The sequence below is a fragment of the Ursus americanus genome, chromosome 19 (genome assembly GCF_024610735.1).
Source record: "Ursus americanus isolate L20-20 chromosome 19, mUrsAme1.1.p, whole genome shotgun sequence".
Classification (NCBI taxonomy): domain Eukaryota; kingdom Metazoa; phylum Chordata; class Mammalia; order Carnivora; family Ursidae; genus Ursus; species Ursus americanus.
The window spans coordinates 22,409,495-22,431,431 of NC_142145.1; the positions used below are offsets into that span (position 1 = coordinate 22,409,495).

The window sequence follows — 21,937 nt, forward strand, 5'->3', positions numbered from 1 at the left end:
ACTTTTTTCTTGTAATACCTTACAACTCTTCAAGTGTAACACTCTTTGGAAAATGTTTTTCTAGTTAGGAAAATGTTGAAATTTTCTTAACTTCCTCATTTACTTGATGGGGAAACAAACACACTACCTTGGGCGCAGGCATGAGAAGGGAGCTTTTCAAGTTGATCTATCAATTAGGACGAGGGATCTGATCTAGCTTCCAGCCATGGTCTCTCTCCTCTAATAGACCCTGAGGCCCCCCCCCATCAACAAAGCGTACCTGTTTTTTTGTCATCGTAAATGGTATCATGGAAGAAAATAGGGCAATGTTTTCTCCTCTGGTAGGAGTACATGTCACAAAACTAATCTGCTGATTTATCTTCTAATATGGTACATCTCCTCTGGAAAGATAAGCCCTGGTCCCATTCCAGTGTCATCACAGGTTAGGTCACTGTCCTAATGACAGATGTTTTGCTGTCCTAGCCTTCAGTGTCACAGGAAGGGAACTCTGGAAGTTGATACCTAACACAAGAGCCAGTGCGGGTGTACAAAGGTTTGGATGAAAGAACAAGAATGACAGATGTCTTGCTGTCCTAGCCTTCAGTGTCACAGGAAGTGAACTCTGGAAGTTGATACCTAACACAAGAGCCAGTGCGGGTGTACAAAGGTTTGGATGAAAGAACAAGCCCTGGACTGTCTGGCTTGCTTGAAGGGAACCCTAAGTACCTAATGACTCCAGAGGTCCACCTCAATTCACATGGCGAAACATCCTGCCTAATCAGATACTATCCAAGTCATGGGTTATGTGACACCCAAAGGACACACCCTAGCTAAGAAGTTTTGTTCAACTGAAACTAAATTGATGGATTAAGTACAGCTAAGTATTTTTCTTAAGTTTAAACTAAATCAAACATAATACCTTTTCAAAATTTATGTTGTTATTTTAAATCCAAAGTAAAATGAATTGTCTGGATTTTTAGTATGTGAGAAAAGAAGGGGGTTCCTGTGACCCTACAATCCAGCTCCATCATTTCCCAAATAAAGAAAACTCAGATAAGATGATCACACAGCTAGTTAGGAAGGCATGACACAACCGATAGACTTAGAGCCCAGAATTCTTTTTCCCACTACCTCCTGAGAGTTATTGAGAGTGAAAATACACCCTCACGACAGGACCCATGTTAGTGATCTTGCATTTAACATGTCACTGTCCCTTTAAACATTTTTTAACTTTTATTTTTAATTGTAGCTGACATACAATATTATATGAATTTCAGGTGTATAACATAGTGACTCAACAATTACATACATTACGAAATGTTCACCAGATATAGTTTCCATCTGCATAACTGAAAGTTTGTACCTCTTAATCCCCTTCACCTATTTTGTTGTCCCTCTTTGTTCCCAGCCCCCCTTTTTTTCTTGATCCCTAGTATGTTCACTTTTTTCTTGGAACAAAACTTTCAAAAGTTCAAAATTAGTGAATACTTTTGAGAGAATCCCCTAAATTTGAAAACAAAAACTTTTGAAGACTCACACAATTGGTAAAAAATGATGTTTAAAAATGGAATGTTGTGTTTGCCGAGAAGTTAAACCAGAAATGGTGTACAAGTAATTTTTCTGTTTGTATTAAAGTTATTGTAGAATTCAAGTATTAACTAGGCTATGGTGGTTTCTCCTCAGGCACCAGCGGAGAGAAGATTCCTGGTGCAGGCCCAGAAAAGCGTGAATATCCCTCCCATTATCACCTTCTTTTCTCCAGTCTGCCATTAGACCCCATGCCTTCTCATAGACATCAGCCAACAGGAAGTTGAGCTCTGTTCCCTGTTTGTGCCCAGGCCCACCCACCCAGTCTATAATCTATGGATTGTGGTTGTGGTTGACCAGGAAATGAATGGGACTGGATCCTGACTGCAAATTCTGAACAAGCCCAGCACCCACGATATCATCTGGGGTCTCTGCGGAAATTCCTTACCCCATCAGTGTTTTTCAAGACAGAATTCTTGTCTCATTTTCAGATGACTAAGTTCCTTCCTTCTTTCTCATCAGGAACTGAATAGACAATGATGAGATTTTGCCAATAGGATTTAAGGTTCCTGATACTTTTATGGACTGGGCATCTTGGGGCCTGTGCTCTGCAATGTCTGGGACTCTCACTATTGGTGTTTTCCCCTATATGTCCCCCTGGGAGGCCAAGCTGTGGGTCTCCTAGAGCAGACCACGCCTCAAATACTTACAGAAAATTCTCAGCATAAAAATCATGTTCTATTGAAATCTATGAGACCTGCAAAATATTTTAATCTGCTGGGATCTGAATAAAAGCAATGCATTGCTAGAAATCCTATTCCCAGGTTGAGATGCTGGAGAGAAATCAGAGTTCAAGTCTTCATCACCTCTGTTATGAATTCAAAAGGGAAAAGGCTGCTTTCTGAACCTAGTAAGGGAAAGAAAGGTCTTCAAGCTACATCAATATTTTGAGGGGCTCATGCAATGTTACGTTTGTGGTGTGATTGTAGATGAAAAGCATCATGATAACTTTTGATGACAGCATCAGTCCAATTAATGGCCTCTAGTCACTGTCCTTTCTGCCTTCAAACCCACCATAAAGAAAGGATAAAATACATTAATTCCCACTGGGGAGTAAGTGATTGTTTAGACTTACTAACCCTCTCCGAAGTATCTGGGGTATTTGTTAATTATTACTGCTAGTACTGGTCTCTGTGGGTAGCACTTTTGATTTCAGCAAACTTTAAGCCAAACTTGGAACCAAAGAGAGCTGAGATCCAGTCCAGTTTTGTCATTTACTTTTTGTGTAGAACTAAGGAATGAGAAGGATAAATTATATTTTCATGATTATATTCAAAAAGAGCATTTGACCGCCAAAATATCTGTCAGATTGAACAACTGTGGAATCACAGACTGATCAATCACAGCCTGGGGGACTAGACTATAAAGTGAATTGTGAGTTATGACAATGGTATGATTTAAAACAGAGAAAATCATTTTTAATTCTTTTAGAATAATTTTATTACTCAGAGATTATAATATTTGGATCTCCAGATAAAGTCTCTTCCACAGTACCTCTGGGTGTTTGGGTAATATTTTTGTTTTTTATTTTTATTTTAGCATAAAACTGTTGGGCCTCTTTTAGGTTCTAAGAGATTCCCTGTATACAGGGAGTGTGGCATTAGAATGTTGAAGTCATTCATTGCTTCAGTCTCAACAGATTTGCCATAAATAGGGAAAGGGGACTGCTCCTTAGATATACGACTCCCTAGTGGCCACAAAGCTCTAGACAAATGACATTAGGGTGGGAGACTCTGCTTCCTTGACTCTGAGGCATCAAGGGGCCCAAGCAGCAGAACCCACACTATTAGACCTGTGGGCTATTCGATGGATCCATTAATATGGAAGCAAGATGGCGCTGAGGAGGAAGGCAGCCTTGGAGTCTAGACGGTGGTGAGCTCTGTTTCCTAGGTGAGGACTGGAGAGGTAAAAGAGCCTGCGAGCCTGAAAGTGAGCTGCAAGAGGCAATTTCAGAAACCTGCATTTTGTAAACCTGTCTTCTTGTTTCGAGTATTTCTCCTGTGTGTCCCTGTTGGTTTCCTTTGTGAATGAATGGTCCATTTTGAAAACTGACTTGCCTCCGTTGTGATAAAAGGAACAAAAAGGATGACACTCATCTCTGACTACAATTCTAAGTGATGTTGCCCACTTCTTGGGGGCCAGCAAGAGACGGGAAACAGTAACAGACCCAAGAGCCTCCCAAAGGGAAGTTCTGGGAAAGAGATTTCATCTCTGAAATGCCCTTGACTAAAGATCACCAATCCTAGGTAGAACCCGGGTGTGAGGCTTGGCCCCTAGAGTTTGGCACTTGAGCTGTACCATTCTCTGAAGGTAAAAATGGAGATATTTCTGTGGGAGGATCCCTGTCAATCTCACTTAGAGACCTTATCTATTCTGGGCCAGGGAGACTTCTCCAACCAGGAAAGGAAGGACCTACGGAGCCACTCTTGATGGCCCAGAGCTCTCTGGCTGTTGATTGCCTGTGTCCTGGAAACAAATTAGTACAACTGAATACCAGGTAAGACTTCGGATTGGTGTGAATCTGATTTGACAGTCCTATCCTGCCAGCTCACAGGCCATGGGCATTATTGGGACCCTATAATGTGCAAAGTTTGGGATTCATTTTGGCTGGATCCTGAGGGCAGAGGCCTAGGTTGGCATCTGGGCCATTCTACGAGAGATGTAGATTCTGGAACTAAGTGGGAACATGATAAAAGGTATATTTTGGCACGTATCGCATGGTGCACTGGGTGTTATACACAACTAATGAATCATGGAACCTTACATCAAAAACCAGGGATGTAGTGTATGGTGACTAACATAATATAATAAAAAAATATTATAAAAATTTTTAAAAAGGTATATTTTGGGAATGATGAAGTTTTCCTCCAATGGAGAATTATTTCTTCCATCTGTTCTTTCAAAGGAAGCTAGAAAATCACTATCACTCTTTCTCAGACACTAAGTCAGCCCCTGCCATGACCCGTGCAGTGGACTTTTTCAGTCGCCACCAATACGAATGCACTAAGTGTCATCACCAGATACAGCTGGTGTTTAGGAGAAGTGCACTGGAATGGAAGCCCTAAAGGAGTGAAAATAAGGGAAAAGTTGACCATTTTCCCCCAGGGAAATCTCTACACACATGAACTCTGAAATTCCAAATCGCAATGGCTATAACTTTTTAAATTGAGTGTTAAAGTTCCTCCCACCCACAGCAGAAAAAGCGTGCAAATATGTTCTCTCTGTCTTTCCGGCTCACCTTACTGCCTCTCCAACTTAATGATACTTCTTTTTTTTTTTAAAGATTTTATTTATTTATTTGACAGAGATAGAGACAGCCAGTGAGAGAGGGAACACAAGCAGGGGGAGTGGGAGAGGAAGAAGCAGGCTCATAGCGGAGGAGCCTGATGTGGGGCTCGATCCCATAACGCCGGGATCACGCCCTGAGCCGAAGGCAGACGCTTAACCGCTGTGCCACCCAGGCGCCCCGATATTTCTGAATCAAAATCTGAGGTTTCTTATGTTGAATCAAACATCACTTACAAAGGACTTGTAGGATGAATCTCCATACCATGCCCCAGTTAATCACCCCTGGCCACGTTAATTCTAGTCTTGACAAGCTATTTTTCTCCTCTCTTCAAATAATCTAAATCCAATCATGACCACCAGTGACATTTTTAGGGCCCAGGGAGAAAGGAGAAAACTGGAAGGGAAGCAGTGTCTGGTACAGAAGTAGAAGTTCTCCTGGGGTGATAGGAAAGAAAATAGAAATCTACACAGATTTAAATTCCCAAAGAAATCGAGGGAAAGCTAATGAATACCTTCTGTTTAGACGAATCTCTTCCCCAATAAACTGAAAAATCCATTTTCTTTAACTTTATCCCAATAGGGAGACACCACTGAGGCCACTTTCAGCAGATAGAAATACTCCACCTGCCTCGAGGATACACCGCAGCACAAATAGCTACTGTGTCTCATGTGTCTTGTTAATGTTTTCTATACACTAAAGTCCTATGCAATTACGCGGTATATTTCCTTCTAGGAGCTTAAGGCCCTTTATAAAGAACTTAATGCTTCAGAAAGTGATTTCACAGCCTCCTGCATGAAGTTCAGGTCCTGAAAGAGCTATCATGGTCTAAACTGGCCTGTTCTTATTCTCTCCTGCATCACACATCTCTTGTGCCACGATCTTTCAGCCCCCTTCTGTGGCCACCGTTGCTGGAAACCAGCACGCTGTCAATGTGTGCGGACAGGCCTTGCCTCCACTGCACTGGAAACCTTTTACTTTCTACCATGGGCTTCTCAGACAGGCGGTGAGGGATGCAGGAGCGCATGAGCAACTTTAACGTAGAGGGGAGTTAATCTCTCATGGTTTGACCACTAGGGGATGTGACCCGATTGATAAACGCGCTCTCTGAAGAGCAGACCTCTGGTTCTCAAATGTGAACATGCAGAGTCACCCGAAGAGTTTGTTAATACAATATCCTGGTTCCTCCCCTCCAGACATTCTGATTCAGAGGCCTGGGGGGCAGGGGGCCATGAATTTGCATGAATAACACAGTCAAGGGGACCCCAATGCAACTGGCTCCAGGGCCACACTTCCAGAACAATTCTGCATGTATTGTAGGCAGCTCCTCAGAAGCTCCCAGCAAATCAAGGGCCAGCCACCCACAGAAATGACCAATGCTTACTGTGGTTTTGCATGGCCTTCCCCCCTTCATTTCACTCTCCCTAGTACCTCACTCCTTCCTGGGATCACTTCCCAAATACACATCCTAAAATGTCCTTGCCTCAGGCTCAACTTTCAGAGGAGACCAGTCAAAGGCGTAGACCCACTCTCACTCCCGCTTACCCTCAGCACTCCTATGGGACTCGGGCCTTGCTCTGCTGGACGCTGTAGTGATGAATCCGGTCTTCCTATTGCAGCAATAAAATGTGACCACAACTAACAACTTGATGAAGCGCTTCCAGCCAGTAGGGCTTCTCTGAGATTAGATATTTAATGAGAGTTTGGGTTGTTGTCGTTTTATGCATTTAAATCAAAAGGGTTGGTTTTCTAACTTTTTTTTTCTTCTCACACTTCTATGTGGTCCATAAGTTTACCAAGGTCTCAGAATTTTCCAAAGGATCCCACACCGCAGCAGAGAGGAACATATAGCTTTGGGTGTTTTAATATTGACACGTCAGGTGCCAACTCAGCAGCTGTTCCTCTCTTCTGACTCATAGTGCCTGTGTTCGTGCAGTGTGTCCAGCCCCAGGGCACGAATCATGACTGACTAATCCAGTCATGGCTCTAGGGGAGTGTACCATTGGCTAACGCTCACTTTCCCAGCCTTCCTGTTGTATGTATGTAGGTTACCTAACTCTGGCCAATAAGAAATAAAAGGAACAAAAGAGATAAGAAATAAAAGGAAGCTTGAGAGCACTTCTGAGAAATAACTTTCATCTCCATTGAAAGGAGCATCATACAAGGACCACTTCATCCCGCCTCCCTGGCTGCCCCCACTGCTCCTTACCTTTCAGGGCAGGCATAGTACTTGAAGCAGTGGCAGCCGTCTTGCAGTCACGATATTACAAGCACAGGCGTGAAGAGCCAACCTGCTAAGGATGGCAGATCTGCTTAGTAAGCCATAGACTGCCTGACTCTAGACCTCTTGTTTTACCAGATAATTGATGTTGCTATTGCTGGAGTCACCACTAGTCATGTTCTGTTATTTATTTTATTTATTTTATTTATTTTATTTATTTTATTTATTTTATTTATTTTATTTGTTTTATTTTATTTTATTTTATTTTATTTTATTTTATTTCATTTTATTTTATTTTATTTTATAGGCCCTACACCCAGCATGGAACCCAATGCAGGGCTTGAACTGACGACCCTGAGCTGAGATCAAGATCTGAGCTGAGACCAAGAGTCGGACACTTAACTGACTAAGTCACCCAGGCACCTCCATGTTCTGCTTTTTGCATTCAGAAGTATTCCTGGCTTACACATGATTGAAGGATTTGTATCCAGAATATATAAAGAACCTCTCCAAGTCAACAATAATAAGACAAACAACCCAATACAAAATAGGCAAAAGATTTTTAACAGGCACTTCACAAAAGAAGCTATACAGATGACCAATAAAACTATGAAAATGTGCTCAGTATAACTGCTCATCAGGGACTTGCATATTAAAACCACAGTAAGATACTGCTGCATATCCATCAGAATGGCTAAAATCATAGACTGACAATACAAGTGCTGACGGAGGTAGAATAAGTGAAACTCTCTTGCTTTGCTGGTGGGAATGTAAAATGGCGCAGCCACTTTGGAGGACCGATGGCAGCTTCTAACAAAGCTGACGCCTGCCTACACTGCAGAACAATGTTAACCAGCCCACAGCCCTTCGATCAAAACCACCCACTGCTTAGCACTGGCCCACTCAGGACTGGCCTGGAGAAGTTCTGCCTCTCCAAGGGAACCAGACTTTTCTAACCCCAAGTCCCAGCCATTCAGGTGGGGCTGTCTCTCCATGTTGTGTCCTTTATTCTTAGTGTTTCACGCATGATACCGCCAAACAAATTCAAAGACAGAGATGGTTCTTACGTGACACCCAAAATTGGTTACTTAGGCTGGCAGGGACAGATGTAGCTATGCAGATAGCAAGTAAAAGTCTTTTATATCTCAACTTCTCTGGATAACCTAGGACTTGTGATAATCACCTACATTATTTTAAAGCCTCATTACTCCTTACTAAATATATATGCATTTTATAGATTATAAATAAATATCTGTTGATTCGAATTGGTTTTACAGTTAAGGCCTTGGAGAATAAATGCTAAGATTCATAGGTAGCTCTCACCTACATACAAGCATGCGCATGAGCGCACACACCCACCATCATTTCGGCCTTTCCCTGTCAAAGCAGAAGGCACGGCAACAAAGGGCAGGAGTGGTCCAACAGAATTAAAATGATGCTGGAGCAAGTGGGTGTAGTCAAGGGAGCAATAGCTTGGAGTAGGGCTGAGGGGGTGGGATCCAGTGCACATGTGAAGGGTCTGGACTAAGAGAGCATATGGACAGTCCATTATAAAGGGAAAGAGGGCAAAGTAAATGGGTAAATTGTGAGTAGACCAGTATATTTGGTGGTGGGAGCATGAAGAGGTTTCCAGGCATGAAATGGGACTGTCCCAGGCAAACCAGGATGTATGGTCATCCTACTTACAGCTAACTGACCGTGATGCCTTTGCTACAGCTGAAGAACACCGGTGTCTCATTGCCCTGCCCCTGCCACGGGTCTTGACCTGGAGTTGCTCCCACCGTTACCTCTGCGGCCAGAACGGATTCTCCACCGCCTCCTTCTGTGCTTCATTAACAACAATTCAAAGTCTGCGTGGCTCAGTTGGTTAAGCGTCTGCCTTCAGCTCAGGTCATGGTCCCAGGGTCCTGGGATCAATCCTTACATCAGGCTCCCTGCTCAGTGGGGAGCCTGCTCCCCCTGCTTGTGCTCTCTCCATCTCTCTGATGAATTAAATAAATAAATACATACATACATACATACATACATACATAAATACATAAATAAAATCTTTAAAAAAAAGTCTGGGTTAGGGGTGTCTAATTGATTGAACCTTGGTCACACACCCTCTCTAGCTTCAAGGGAGACTAGGAATGCATCTGGCCTTTCAGCTTGCTGCCCTGCACCTCGTCTAGTGAAAGAATTCTGCCTCCTACCCCATTCATCAGGTGGGGGATTCCTCCAACATAAGTGGGGTTTCAGATTCTAGGCAGCTGAAAGAAAGATGTAAGAAAGAGAAGAAAGAAAGAAAGAAAGAAAGAAAGAAAGAAAGAAAGAAAGAAAGAAAGAAAGAAAGGGAAAAGAAAGCAAGCAAATGTCCTCTAGAATCACCATTTCCTCATCCTTGGTTGAGGCCTTGAAAAGCAGCCAGCATCCTCTGGGTCTTTTTATTTAATCTTATAAGACATTATTAGGAGTTCAATTTGGGAATATTTGATTAATCGTAGGGATTCAATCAGAGTGCATTTACGACTAATATTGCAATAATTTCACATTGGAAGAGGTAACTGTGAGCAATAAATTCACTTGCTAAAATGCCGATTTTACACAAATAAAATCAATTTGAAATTGATTAACTCGTAGCCACTGATGTTTCCCAATAAAATATTAATGATTTAAATTATTCTTAATCAGTATTATAAGAAGGCTTGAAGTTTTCATGGGTTTTCCCATAAAACATTTTACGACTCTGTGCCTCACTGTCCATCTATAAACAGGGTTGCTGAGGCTTCTCAGAGCTCTGGGCACACCCTCTAATCAATAGGCCCCATTAGGTGCAGCAGTTCCCTGACTACAAAGACAGGGCTGGTCTGTTTTTCTTAAATACAAACAGATATTTGCTAACGCAAAAGCCATAGCCCAAGGTCTATTTGGCACAATGTTTGCTATGCAGAATTCCTTTCAAAGTAATAGCAAAATAATAACAATAATATGTTCACTACATGCCAGGCACTATGGCATGTGCTGTGTATGGATTATTTCACCGAATCGTCACCTTATAAAGTACGTAGGATTAGCAACATTATTTTATAGATAAGAACAACAAAGCTCACAGTCATACTGCTACTAAATAGTGAGCCTTGAAGCAAACTCCTTTAAGAGGCCTCCTTTAATCGCAACTCCAACCCCTTGGCCATCCACTGTGTACTAAACGCGCGTGTGCGCGCGCACACACACACACACACACACTTTGTTTTCATTATATAGCTGGGTTCCCAAACCAGCCTACAGAGTAGATGAAATCTATATTTCTTTCAGTTTTTTATGTAGAAAATGATTGTGTATACTCAAATTTTCTTTACGAATATCAAAACTCTTCAACAGAAACCTAACCAGAGAAGCATAATTAGGAAGAGTAGGTCTGTGTTCCTTAGGGGCCTACCAGCTGCCCTAACCTCCAAACGTCCTGCCATGTTTTGTGGGGGGAGGGGATGTACCTCCTGATATGGAAATCACCCAGGATGGAACTCCCCAAATTCAAATTACCCTCTTGACAAAAATACGGAGAACTAGATGGACACTCCATGGACAACTCTTCTCACATCCTAATTTCCTTTTCATTGTTGCCCTGATCTAAATCTTCCTTCTCTGTCACTCCCTCAAGCTGTGGCTATTTTTCCTCCTCTATCTTGTGTCCCACGGGCTTGAGCATCAGGGAGATGTCCTCCTTGCTCGACATTGCTGCTTTCAAATTATTTGCCTCACTCTTCTTTCAAAAGCCTCAACTCCTTTGATGCATATGCCATCAGCTATAGAACCAGCTTCCCTTTTTCCTGATGTCATCTACTTACCTCCAAGCAAGCACTGAATGGAGTGCTTTAATCACATAGAAAAGAGACAGGGCAAGATCAGCTTCAATAGTGGGCATCAGTCCCCATGGTCAGTGAGTCTTTCCCAGCAGCCAATGCGCTGTGTGTTCCTTGGTGATTCCGAATTCAAGAGGCAGTGGTGAGCAGTGTTTGGGCTTCTTTTCCTGGTGACTGGTTTTGTGATGATCTTTGCTAGCCTCCATGTAGCTAGAGTCCTGCCCTGGCACTGGAACCCAGTGCAATTTCCAATTACAATTTACTGGGTAGAACTTAGTCACATGACCACACTTAGCTACAAGAGGGTACGTTAGAGGGTAGACCTTGAGCAGCTACTTCTCGGTGATGAAATTATATTATAGCAGAGGAGCCAGCCACTTAGGTCACACCCCCAGCGGAAAAATCGGCAAACATTTGTAAAGCATTATTACAACTTGCACGGTGCTACAGTCTATTTTCACAAAAAGACACACACATACACACGCACCACATAAAATGGGATTGGACTCCTCCTAGAGGCACTTCAGCAAAAACAGAAATCTTAAGGCAAAGCGTATTTCAGCCAGTGGAATTCCAGCCGCCAGCCATTCACCTGGCAGCACGCGTGGGGAGCCGAGGGGCTTCTTTGCTGCTCTGACACCTCAGTTCAGAGAGCTTCCGCCAAGACACAGGTCAGCCCCGTCAGGCACTCCCCAGGCATTTGAACACACAAAGAGCGACCATTGTGAAGAACAAGAACAAAGAACAAAACAACACTAGCCCACAGTCCTGCGACTGGTGTGCACTGACTTCTAAAGGTATTTGAACACTTGCATGAACTTTATGCAATTCAGCTTCTCATCTTCTGAAACGGGAAGAACAACCCAAACCCCAGAGTAAGGATCAGATTGGGAGGAAGCTACACTGACTCCAATAATCCCACTGAGAGTTCGTGGTCTTGCGCTTCCGTGGTTTTCACTTCAGTGTGTTTTCACCAAGAACACAGTTGTTACCAACTCCTCCCCCTTAGTAAGACGCCTTCACTAAACACCTGCAAGGACTGGCATATGGGTTGGGTCTCTTTCCCAGGGGCATGTGGGGAGGTGCTGGCTCAGGCCCCTCTTTTCGGTTCAAGGAACATCTGGAACTAGAGGTTGCGATTAATAAAGACGGGAGACACATCACCATCGAAAGGCAATCTGGAGTGAGCGTGCTCAGTCTAGGCATGCCCCCTTGCCCTCGCTTTCCTGTGCCTTCCTTCCTCACATACCCATCCCCAGTGGTTTTCTTTCATAGCCTTATTTTTGCACCAAAGAAAAAATGAGTATGCAGGGAAGGTAAACCCAGTATTCTTGATTGACTGACGGAAACAATAAAAAGTTAACTGAAGACTGTGTGTACGGCAGCAGGCAGATAGTACCCAAAGCAAATGGCTAATCAAGGTCTGACTCTTGCTCAATATCCATCCTCATGCATCCCTGAAAGATTTAAGTCAAAGGTGGTGACGCTCTTTTCCACTGTGAACCACTGACCCATTGAAAAATCAATGGAGGGCCACAAACAAATAAAAAGCAACCTAGTTCTTTATTTCCCTTGGAGAAATATAAAGTATTGAATTCACCTGCTTCCTAAATTATAAATAAGGAGGCCATGGAACAATTCAATAAAAGAATAACAGGAAAAAGAATGAAGAAAGAGAGACCTATAAGACTTAGCAAAAAAGGGCAAAGTTATCTCTTTTTAACACTTGCCTCCGAAGCTAATTATCTTACTAATTTTCTTGACTTTTAGGTCAAACTTAACCTTTTAGCACAATGGCTATTAACCAGACAGTGCACAGTAGCATCACCTGTGGAAAGCAGCGCAAATGTGTATTCTGGGGCTAATCCCAAGCTTTTGATTCATGAGGGCTCTGTTGTGTGTATGAGTGATTCTCATATGACATCCTGGTTCAGACCTTGGTTTTAGCTTATGTTTTCAACAAGTCAGCTCCACCAAACACACAGGAATAAAGAATTCTACTTCTCTATATCAACATCAACATCACACTTAGCCATTTGACTGGATTTGGCCAATGAAAGTGGGCAAAATGATATGCGTCACTCTGAGTCAAAGAGGTAGCTCATAGTTTATTAGCTTTTCCCCTCTGCTGCCCTGATTAGTATGTCCCGGAGAGAGGCTGCTCCACCCTCCTGGATCCCACAGCAAAGAAAAATAAAGATGCAACTCCCCGTCAATGAACAAAAAGTAAGCTTTTGTTTTGTAAGTCACTGAGATTTTGAGACTGTTTGTTACGGAAGCATAATCTAGCCTACCCTGACTGATACGCTACTCCCCAAAATAAAAGACATGTTTTATCTCTTTTGTAAGCTGGAAGATTTCTGCCTCTGCTTTAAGTAAAGAAGGGAACTAGCACTTATTAAGTGCCTACTATCTGCCTGGTGCTTTACATGGTGTCTTTTCAGTTTTCTAACAGCCCCATGAAGAAGAAATCTTCATTTTACAAATAAGGAGACTCCGACTCAGAAAACTGAAGTAATGTGCCCAGTTTGAGCAGGAAGTGACTGACCTTGGAACTGAGCCCACCACCCATTTCTGTTTCTCAAACCCACACTCTCTTGTTCAAAATGTACCTACTTCCATCCTCCTGCCTTTTTCACCTTCTGCTTTACCAGGGTTTCTGTTTATGATATTAGAAAGGAAGACTAATAACAGGGAGAACTGGAAATGAATGTCTGAGGAAGCGAGAATGGGGCTATAAACTCTGAGTCCGCCTCCATGGAAAGCACGCACTCTTGGGTACCAGTAATGAGCCCATAGCGCAGCTTTGAAACAACTGTTGGGAGCATGTCTTACATGCCAGCAAAGAAAATGCTGCTAATTAAATGAAAACGAGATCATCAATGCAAATTGCATTAAAATGTAATTCAGCTTATTCCAGAAAGAAGGAGGATGCTAGTAACTGATTATAAAATATACCCAAAGAGCTTTGATTTCTTGCTCAAGGAATTACATATTTATAACTCCTTTAAAAATAAATTGTCATGCAAGTGTCATGCTGGGTTCCGAGTCTCCATGGCTCCCAAAATAAACATGGGAGTGCAGCCCAGAGTCAGCTGCAAACCCCCACCCCCTGCCAAGAGCCAAGCACCAAGCCTTTCTCATGAGCTACCCAAAGCAAGCCGGAGATTCACAGCTGCCCTTCCATGCAGCGCGGTCTACTTTCTCCATTCACCGGCTGAGCCATGGGCTGCGGACAAGACTGAGAAACACCCCTGAGGCTGTGATACTCCTCCCCAGGCATGAGACAACTAAGAGCAAAAGGTTACACAGTTCTTGACATAACACAACACACAACAAACACCCACCCCCACACTCACTCATTCACAGCATATAAGATGTGATGTGTCTCCAAATAAATATTTACATTGTGTTCCAGAATAGGAGTTCCTAGAGTAGTTTCTACCATATTACAAAGCAGAAGGAAATGGCTTTATCAGGAGCCCAACACTCCTCCCCACACCACCAGCACCAGCTCACTGGTCTGCAAAGTGGGTAGTTTGTCCCTGACTAAGCCTTCCTCCTCTTTCTGAACTCACTCTCCCACTTCCTAAGACCCCCACCTTTCGTTTCTAGCATTTATTTAATTCCAGTCCTTTACTCACCTTATCAAGCTGACCTCCCAAGGTTCTGATCTCATTCAAAGCATCGTAGAAAGAATTTGTCACTAGCCTCACTCTCCAGGAATGGTCACACGAGCCATTTCATGATCTCCCTGATGCGATGTCAGGCATCCACCATCAGGTAAAGAAGAGGTTCTGGGGAGAAGGGGGCCTTCCTCCCTCCCGGGCAGACCCCTGCTTTGTGGATAGAGAAGGCTAGCCCTGATCTCTGCCTTCATCTCCAGGTACCAAAACCTCCCCTGTTGGATGGTTCTCAGATTCCCCAGACGCAAACAACGCTTTGATTCAGTCCTAGGGGAAGTCAAAGTTCAAAGGAGCACCGAGAAGTAAAGTATTATAGGTAAATTTGCTGAAAAATAAACTCTGAAGGTAAGGACTTGCAGGTTTTATACCATTCTTTGTTTTAGATGAGCCACGCTGTTGCCTTGACATGAATTCTTGCTGTCTGAGACTTCCCCCTTCTGTTTTCCTGCCTGTGTCTCTAGTTCCTTTATAAACCACTCTCTGTCTGAAGGTTTTCACTGAAATCCAGGTCAAAGAACATCTCTGTGTGAAACACTCTCTGATTTCCCTCTTTTTAGGAGGCCCCTTCCCCTGCCCTAATGGATTTGGCATTTTGGTATTTAATTACTCACTGTTTGGTGTTGTTTAACTATTTCCCATTAGAATGTCATTCCTCCCAGAGGGGAAGTGTGAGATTTGTTATCTGCAAAGCATTCCTCCTTCCTGCAAGAAACATCTTCTCCTCATTCTAAGATGATTCCACTCCATCCCTATGGTTGGAGTGGGGCTAACCCCACCCCAACCACCACCCAAGTGTGGACATCGGATCCAGGTTTGGTTAATCAGTGAAATTATCCCCGTTCTCAGTGGATGGTTCTGGAATTAAAAATACCCTAAGATGGGACATTTCTGGAGCCACTGCCCCAGAGAGCTCAGGAGCGGTAACAACAGGATAGCCCTGGGACTGCCAGCAGCCACAATGCTAACACATGAAGAATGTCAAAGTGAGGTGAACAGAGCTGAACTATGAGAAGAGAACGAGATTATTTGTTGATACCTCTGGAACCAGCCATGCCTGCAGCTAACCGTGTTCCCCTTGAACTTAACATTTTCATGAATTAATCCTTTGTTTCTCCTGTTACTCTCAGTTGACCTTCTGTCACTTGCAACAGTTAAGAGTCATAACTAGCACATCTTCCCAATCTAATCGTAAATTTATGTTATTAATCTTATACTTTTTTTATTCTTATGCAGGAGAATGAGGTGGAAACAGCCTGGACACTGGTCCCCACATTTGAGGATGTAAGTGTATTTGAATAGAAGAGAAGAGTTAGAAATAGTGCCTCGTTTCCTGGAGAGCAAAAGAACATGCCAGACATTTGTAGTATGTCACGGGGGGGCAGGCCCTTGTAAAGCCAGCTGGGCCTGGGAGGCAAAGTCTCCATAATACAATAATGCAAGGGTTTAAGATTTCAAAACAAGTGAGGTTAACTCCAGGGTCACTCTAGGACTCTTCTTTCCTCCGGTGATATTAAACTGTGTTGTCTTTCAGAACACTCACCTTGGTCCAATGTGCTTCCAAAGTGCTTGCTTTGTAGGTGAACAATAAGGAAACGAGGGGTAGTTACTGGGACCAGAACTCACGCTTCCCAAACTATTACAGTTAAGCCAAGGGGCACACTAGTAATATCTGGCCAGAGAATAAAGCATTTTAATTTACAAGAAATTGAGAGAGCAAGGATCCCACCTTTGCTTCTGGGGGTAAAATGGGAGGAAAAAATGTCTTTCATGAAGCTGAGGGTGGAGAGACCCAGATTAATGAATTTAAAAGGAGATAATGCACAAAAACAGAGAGGAGGCAAAGACAGGAGAGGGAACCCTCATGGCATATCCTCCACTCAAAGGCCTAAACCTGCACTAACCTTTGGAAGTTTCCAGCCCTCCAGACCTCTACTGCTAAAAGTCCTTTGTGTCTTTCCGCAGCCCAGAGGTTTTGACCTGGTGAAGTCTGGTGAGGTGGGAAAGGACCCTCGCCTGGTTGCCTTATGCTGTAGAGGGATGGCAGAAGCCCTTCTCAAAACATGGAAGGCAGTAAGATCACATTTCTGATTATTAAGCCCTTCCTCCTGGGGCTGGCAAAAACTACCCCTTAGAGAAAAAAGAAAGAACAGTGCTGGATCAGGGTCATATGTTACAATGCCCAGCAATGACTATTTGTTCTCCCTATTAATATTCAAACCATGACCATACGGTAAGAGCTGGAGGTCTATATCTCTATTAATTATGTTCATCAGAAATTCAGTTCTCTGGTATTTTCACTATAGAATATTATAATGTATTTACTGAATGAGAACCCCCCTCCCAACACACAGAAATCTAGAAGGATGGTATGTTTTCAATCACCAGAAATCCATTGAAAGAAAAGAGGCCCAATGGTTTGGAAAGGGAGGAGTAAGAAGAAAATATAGGTTTAAAATATGGCATTTTAGAATCTATTTTTTTATGTCTCTTTTTTTCAGGAGAAAATGAACTGGAAGTCTCAATTTAAAGACTAGATAGAGGTAGCCTCTCTGGAAACAACAAAATTCATTCTTTGAAGACAATTCTTGCATGATAATACTAAAAATGACAGGGAATTCAGGAAAATGACAGTTAGCTCAGACTCATACCCAACCAAACCAGACAAATGGGTCATTCAAAAGCTCCCACTTGGAAACTACAGTTCTGCTATGCTCGATTTTCAGTCAATTTAATAGGATGTCTTGGAGAGCGCACGGAGCTACAAGTGAAAAGAATTAAGGTTTCATCTTATCTCTGCCACTAATTACCTCTGTGGCCTTGAATAAGTCATTCAAAGTCCCCAGAAATCAAATATGATGATCTCGCAGGGCCTCTGAACTCTAACCTTCTATGACTAAGTGGAAACTAATTTAGGTTACAGGAAAAAATCTCAAACTTAGAAAAATTGTGAGTTGCACAGTAACCTGTTGGCTGATAAAAAACCCACTGACAATGATTTTATTGAAATTAAAATAAGAGCCACCATTACAACTAAAAAGATGGTATGTCCAAATAAGATCACATTTACAGACACCAGGGGTGAACGTCCAACACATATTTGGGGGGGACACAATTCCACCTATTGCAGCTACTAAGACAATTGTCATCTTAGAGCCAGGTTTCCATAACTGGCCTACTACAACCTCATCTAAATTTAGGCCTTGTCGATCAAGGCTCCTTGGAAGAAAGTACGAATCTTACTCACTATGCACAGGTCCCAACCCTACCTTTCTCTACTGTGTTGGAACTGGAGTCCTGCTTCTGCAAGTCCAGCCAGAGTGTCCCTTCCTGCCTGCCCCTTCGTCTCCTTGATAGAGACTCCTTACACCTGCTGTTCACTGCCATATCGCTTTGAAACGGATGCCTCATTCTTCCACCCCAGCCACATGACTAGTGGACCGGACTTTCAGATCTCTGTCAGTTTGACAAACTGTCCCCACAGCCAACTAACCTCAATGGCGATCAATCCCAGGCTCAGAAAATGTACCTCTGGTCTGGGCGGGGGGGGGGGGGGGAGCAGATTTCAGGAGAGTATAAATGTGATACCAGACCCAGGAAAGTGTTCAGAGCAGGCAAAACCCTTGAGGAGAGCCCAGAGATTGCGGCTGTCGTGGTAAGTACTGAAGAGTGTGAACCATCATGCGGACCAGGAGAGTCTATGCAGAGTACGGTAGGTGTGGGCTGGCTCAGAAACCCAGGACAACTGGCGCGAGCCGGGGGGGACGCAGTCACCTGCGTGCAGGGAAGGAGGTTGGGAATCCCGTAAGAGCAGGGCAGAACATTGCTTCAGGGTCTCTTGTCTAGTCATGTTCTGTGGCAAATCTGATAGCAGGCAAGTTTCCTGCTCAATTTCTCGTGTACTTCCTGTTGGGGCAGAAACGCATTCCAAGGGATGGGCAGCCCCTGGGCCCACAGAAGAGGACATGTGATGAAAACAGTTAAAATAGAAACACCAGGCTTTTTAAAGCCAGGAGGTCACCTTTGATTCCCTTACTTGACAAATGAAGGACCAAGTTCCGTTGACCTATGATAACCCAGCAGGGGTGGGGGAGAGAGACAGAAGGAAGTCACTTCCTGCCTCCGTCACTTTCCTGCCTGGTCACTAGCTAGGACCCAGGTGCAGACAGAACTACAGGACAACCTCACTGGCTTCCAGAGCTGTGAGCAGCAGGCTCTGAATACGAGGACGTGCCTTGCCGGAAGGAGCAGATACGCACGTAGGCTGCCCAGGGGACTCTCAGAAATTCCCAGCCTGCTTGAACACCCAAGCACAACTGTTTGGGATTGAGGAAGCTGACTCTTACCCTTACCAGCAGGCTGCTTGGGTAGCGGCACCTGGTTTGGGTGGAATCACCTTCTGCCCCCAAAATGTGCAGAGAAGGTTTGAGAGCAAGGACCCGCAAAAAAAACCAAAAACAAACAAAAAACAAACCAAAACAAAACAAAACAAAAAACCCCACAAAAAACCAACAAAAAAAAACAAAACCTCTTCCTGGCCCTACGGCCCCAGTCCTGCTGAGAAGCCTGTACTGCTTTCCAAGATGTACTCCAGGAGGAAGAGTCCCCAGACTGGGGCAACGGGAGGTCCTCCAGAGGCTGTGCGGCAATCAGACCCCATTCATTAGCAAGCCCGACCCTTAGGACAATCAGAGCGAGGAATTTTCACGCCTGCCTGTCGTGTTTAATCAATCAGTGCGACAAGCTTGTTAGACTCGCGCCACAGCGGGGCCCCGAGCTGCCTGCCAACCGTCTCTGTGAGAAGCTGCTGAAAAAGGAGAAAAAGCAAGAGGAAAAAAGAGAGAGGAGAAAGCCTCATGAAAGCCAACAAACTGTATCAGTGTGATGAGCCAAGGACCCCCCAGGGGCCAAAGGCAGCTTTGCAGAGGGAGAATGGAGGAGCTGGGCTGAGGCTGTACCTTGAGCCCCTAAGGCAACCTGTCACCTGCTCCTCAGGGACAGGTGACATTCGAGCATGTTGGCCTTCTGGGGGAGACACAGGTCATGGGTCTGAAGGAGGGCCTCTTTCTGCCTTGGTTACTGTCAGGGTTCAGTCTCCCAGTCGTGCAGAGGACCAGACCCTCGCTGTGGCCAGCCCCTCTCCCTCCACTCTGAACTCCCCACCAATCTCAGTGCCACCAGGACATTTGCAGTTAATGAAATTCAGTTGCTAGGAGGCGAGGTTTTAAACGGGTCACTCCAACTCTCTGCCTATCTGACTTCATTTTTAACAAGCTTCATTCCTAGAGGTTTTGTTAAGTGGGGTGTCACGATCAGAGAGTGTATGAAAAGAGGTCTTTGGGGGTGTCAGGTCCAGCCCCATCAGTCCTCAGAAGGGAAAACAAGGGTAGATAATAAAGTGCTAAATACATAACAGGTGCCACAGATAGCATGCTATACAACGAAATGCTTGAAAAAGGTAACTTTTGAAACTTTAAGAGGAGAGATCACAGAAGTCACATAGAAGCAGGTTGTGGCTAAAACCACCTTATATTCCTGAGCTATAAAAGAAGGGAGAGGATTAAGTTGCCCAGAGCCTCTGTGACAAAGTCCTGTAAACTGGGTGGCTTAAAACCACAGAAATGTATTCTCTCGCAGTTCTAGGGGCTAGAAGTCAGAAATCAAGGGGTCAGCAGAGTTCGTTCCTTCTGAGGGCTCTGAGGGAGAATCTGTCCCGTGCCTCTCCCAGATTCTGGGGACAGCTGGAATCCTCGGTGTTCCTTGCCCTGTGGCCATATCACTCTGATCTGCCTCAGTTGTCCTAGGGCGTTCTCCTTATGCCTCTTCACATCCTCTCCTCTGTGCATGTCTCTCCCCCTCTTCTTATAAGGACCTCAGTCATATCACATTGTTCAGGGGCCCCCTGATCCAATAGGACGTCATCTTAACTTGATGAAAGCCACAAAGACTGTCCTTCCAAAGACTGTCACATTCACGGGTACCAGCGGTTAGGACTCTGACATGTCTTTTGGTGGACACAACTGGACCCAAGACAGGCAGGAATATCTTTCCTGACTACCTATGCTGGAGGAAAATAGATGGGAAAGGATTTTGAAAAACATGCAGTTTGTATACGAACTTCTAAATGTTGTACACAATTGCATGTTTTTCAAAGTCTTTCGCCATCTATTTTCCTGAAAAGAAAGGGGTGGAAAACATCTCCCCTGAGCCCCATTCCACATCCTCCCTGTGCAGGATGACTAGAATCCATGCCCTGTGTGTACGTAATGACTAGTAATGACAAGGCAGCAGCTTTCCTTAGGCCAAGTTTGATTTCTCACTCACGTATGCTTTAGGCAATCACAGCTGATGCCCCAGCCACCAGTGGGCCACCATCTTTTAGTGGCAGTGAGGTCAAGGAGAAAGAGAGAGAGAGAGAGAGAAAGAGTTGTGAAGGACTGGACAGGAATCTGAAGATTGGAGGTAAATGAGGCTTCTTTGGATGACTGTAAAAGATGGGCAAAGTCTTTCATCTGTACCCCTGGCACTTTCCTTCCTGAATCTCAACCACTTTGGACACTTCCCTGTAGTATCTCAATAACTCTTTGTGGCTTTGATGAGATGGTCAAGGTTCAGACCTCTGCTCAGAAGGACCCAGGGAGTTGAGGGGCCAAAACCAGGACTGGGGGTGTAGAACACCCGTTTTTCAGGTTCTTTGACATGTTTCAGCTCTATAGAGAACTGAGATTTTCAGAAATGTAATTGAAAAGGCAGAGCCTGGCTGGTTTCTGGGTTTGGAGTTTAGATAAGAATGCCAAAGTCTAGAGGGAAAATTGAAAAGAGTCTATGAGGGTCCAGTGAATCTAGCAATTCTAAATGAGTTTTGGCTTCACCTTCTATCCTTCCTGCCCATTAAAATGAAATTTTCTTAGAAGGAATCAGATTTTTAAGTTCAACTCATTACAGTTTCCTCAGAGTGAAATGAGGTTTGGAGCACCAGGTTTGACTGAGAAACGAGGAGGTCATTTGGTCTCTTCCAGATCATAAGTAATTAAATATCTGGGGTGACCAGCCTCACTGTCCCCTAAGCAACACGGAGGTTACATGAGAAGACCACGACCCTGCCTCTTCCCTCAAGGAGTTTAGAATATCATGGAGAGATCGGATTCATGTATCTGAAACAAAGAATTTTAAATGATCGCATAAAATATAGTGCTAAATAAAGTATAATCAAGGGTCACAATGTGCGGTAGGAGCCGCAGGCCATCTGCGTTAAGGAAGGACTGATTTTACGTGGAGTTACAGGGAAAACTCTCCAAGGAGTCCAGCCTGCTCACCCCCACTCACCTGGCTACCG

The 21,937-nt window shown here is 44.0% G+C and overlaps 1 long non-coding RNA gene across 1 annotated transcript in view; it reads right to left on the bottom strand.

Moving 5' to 3' along the window:
• Window positions 1-21,937, bottom strand: part of LOC123787401 (uncharacterized) — a 48,039-nt gene that overhangs the window by 23,018 nt on the left and 3,084 nt on the right. The gene's annotated exons all lie outside the window — the stretch shown is intronic.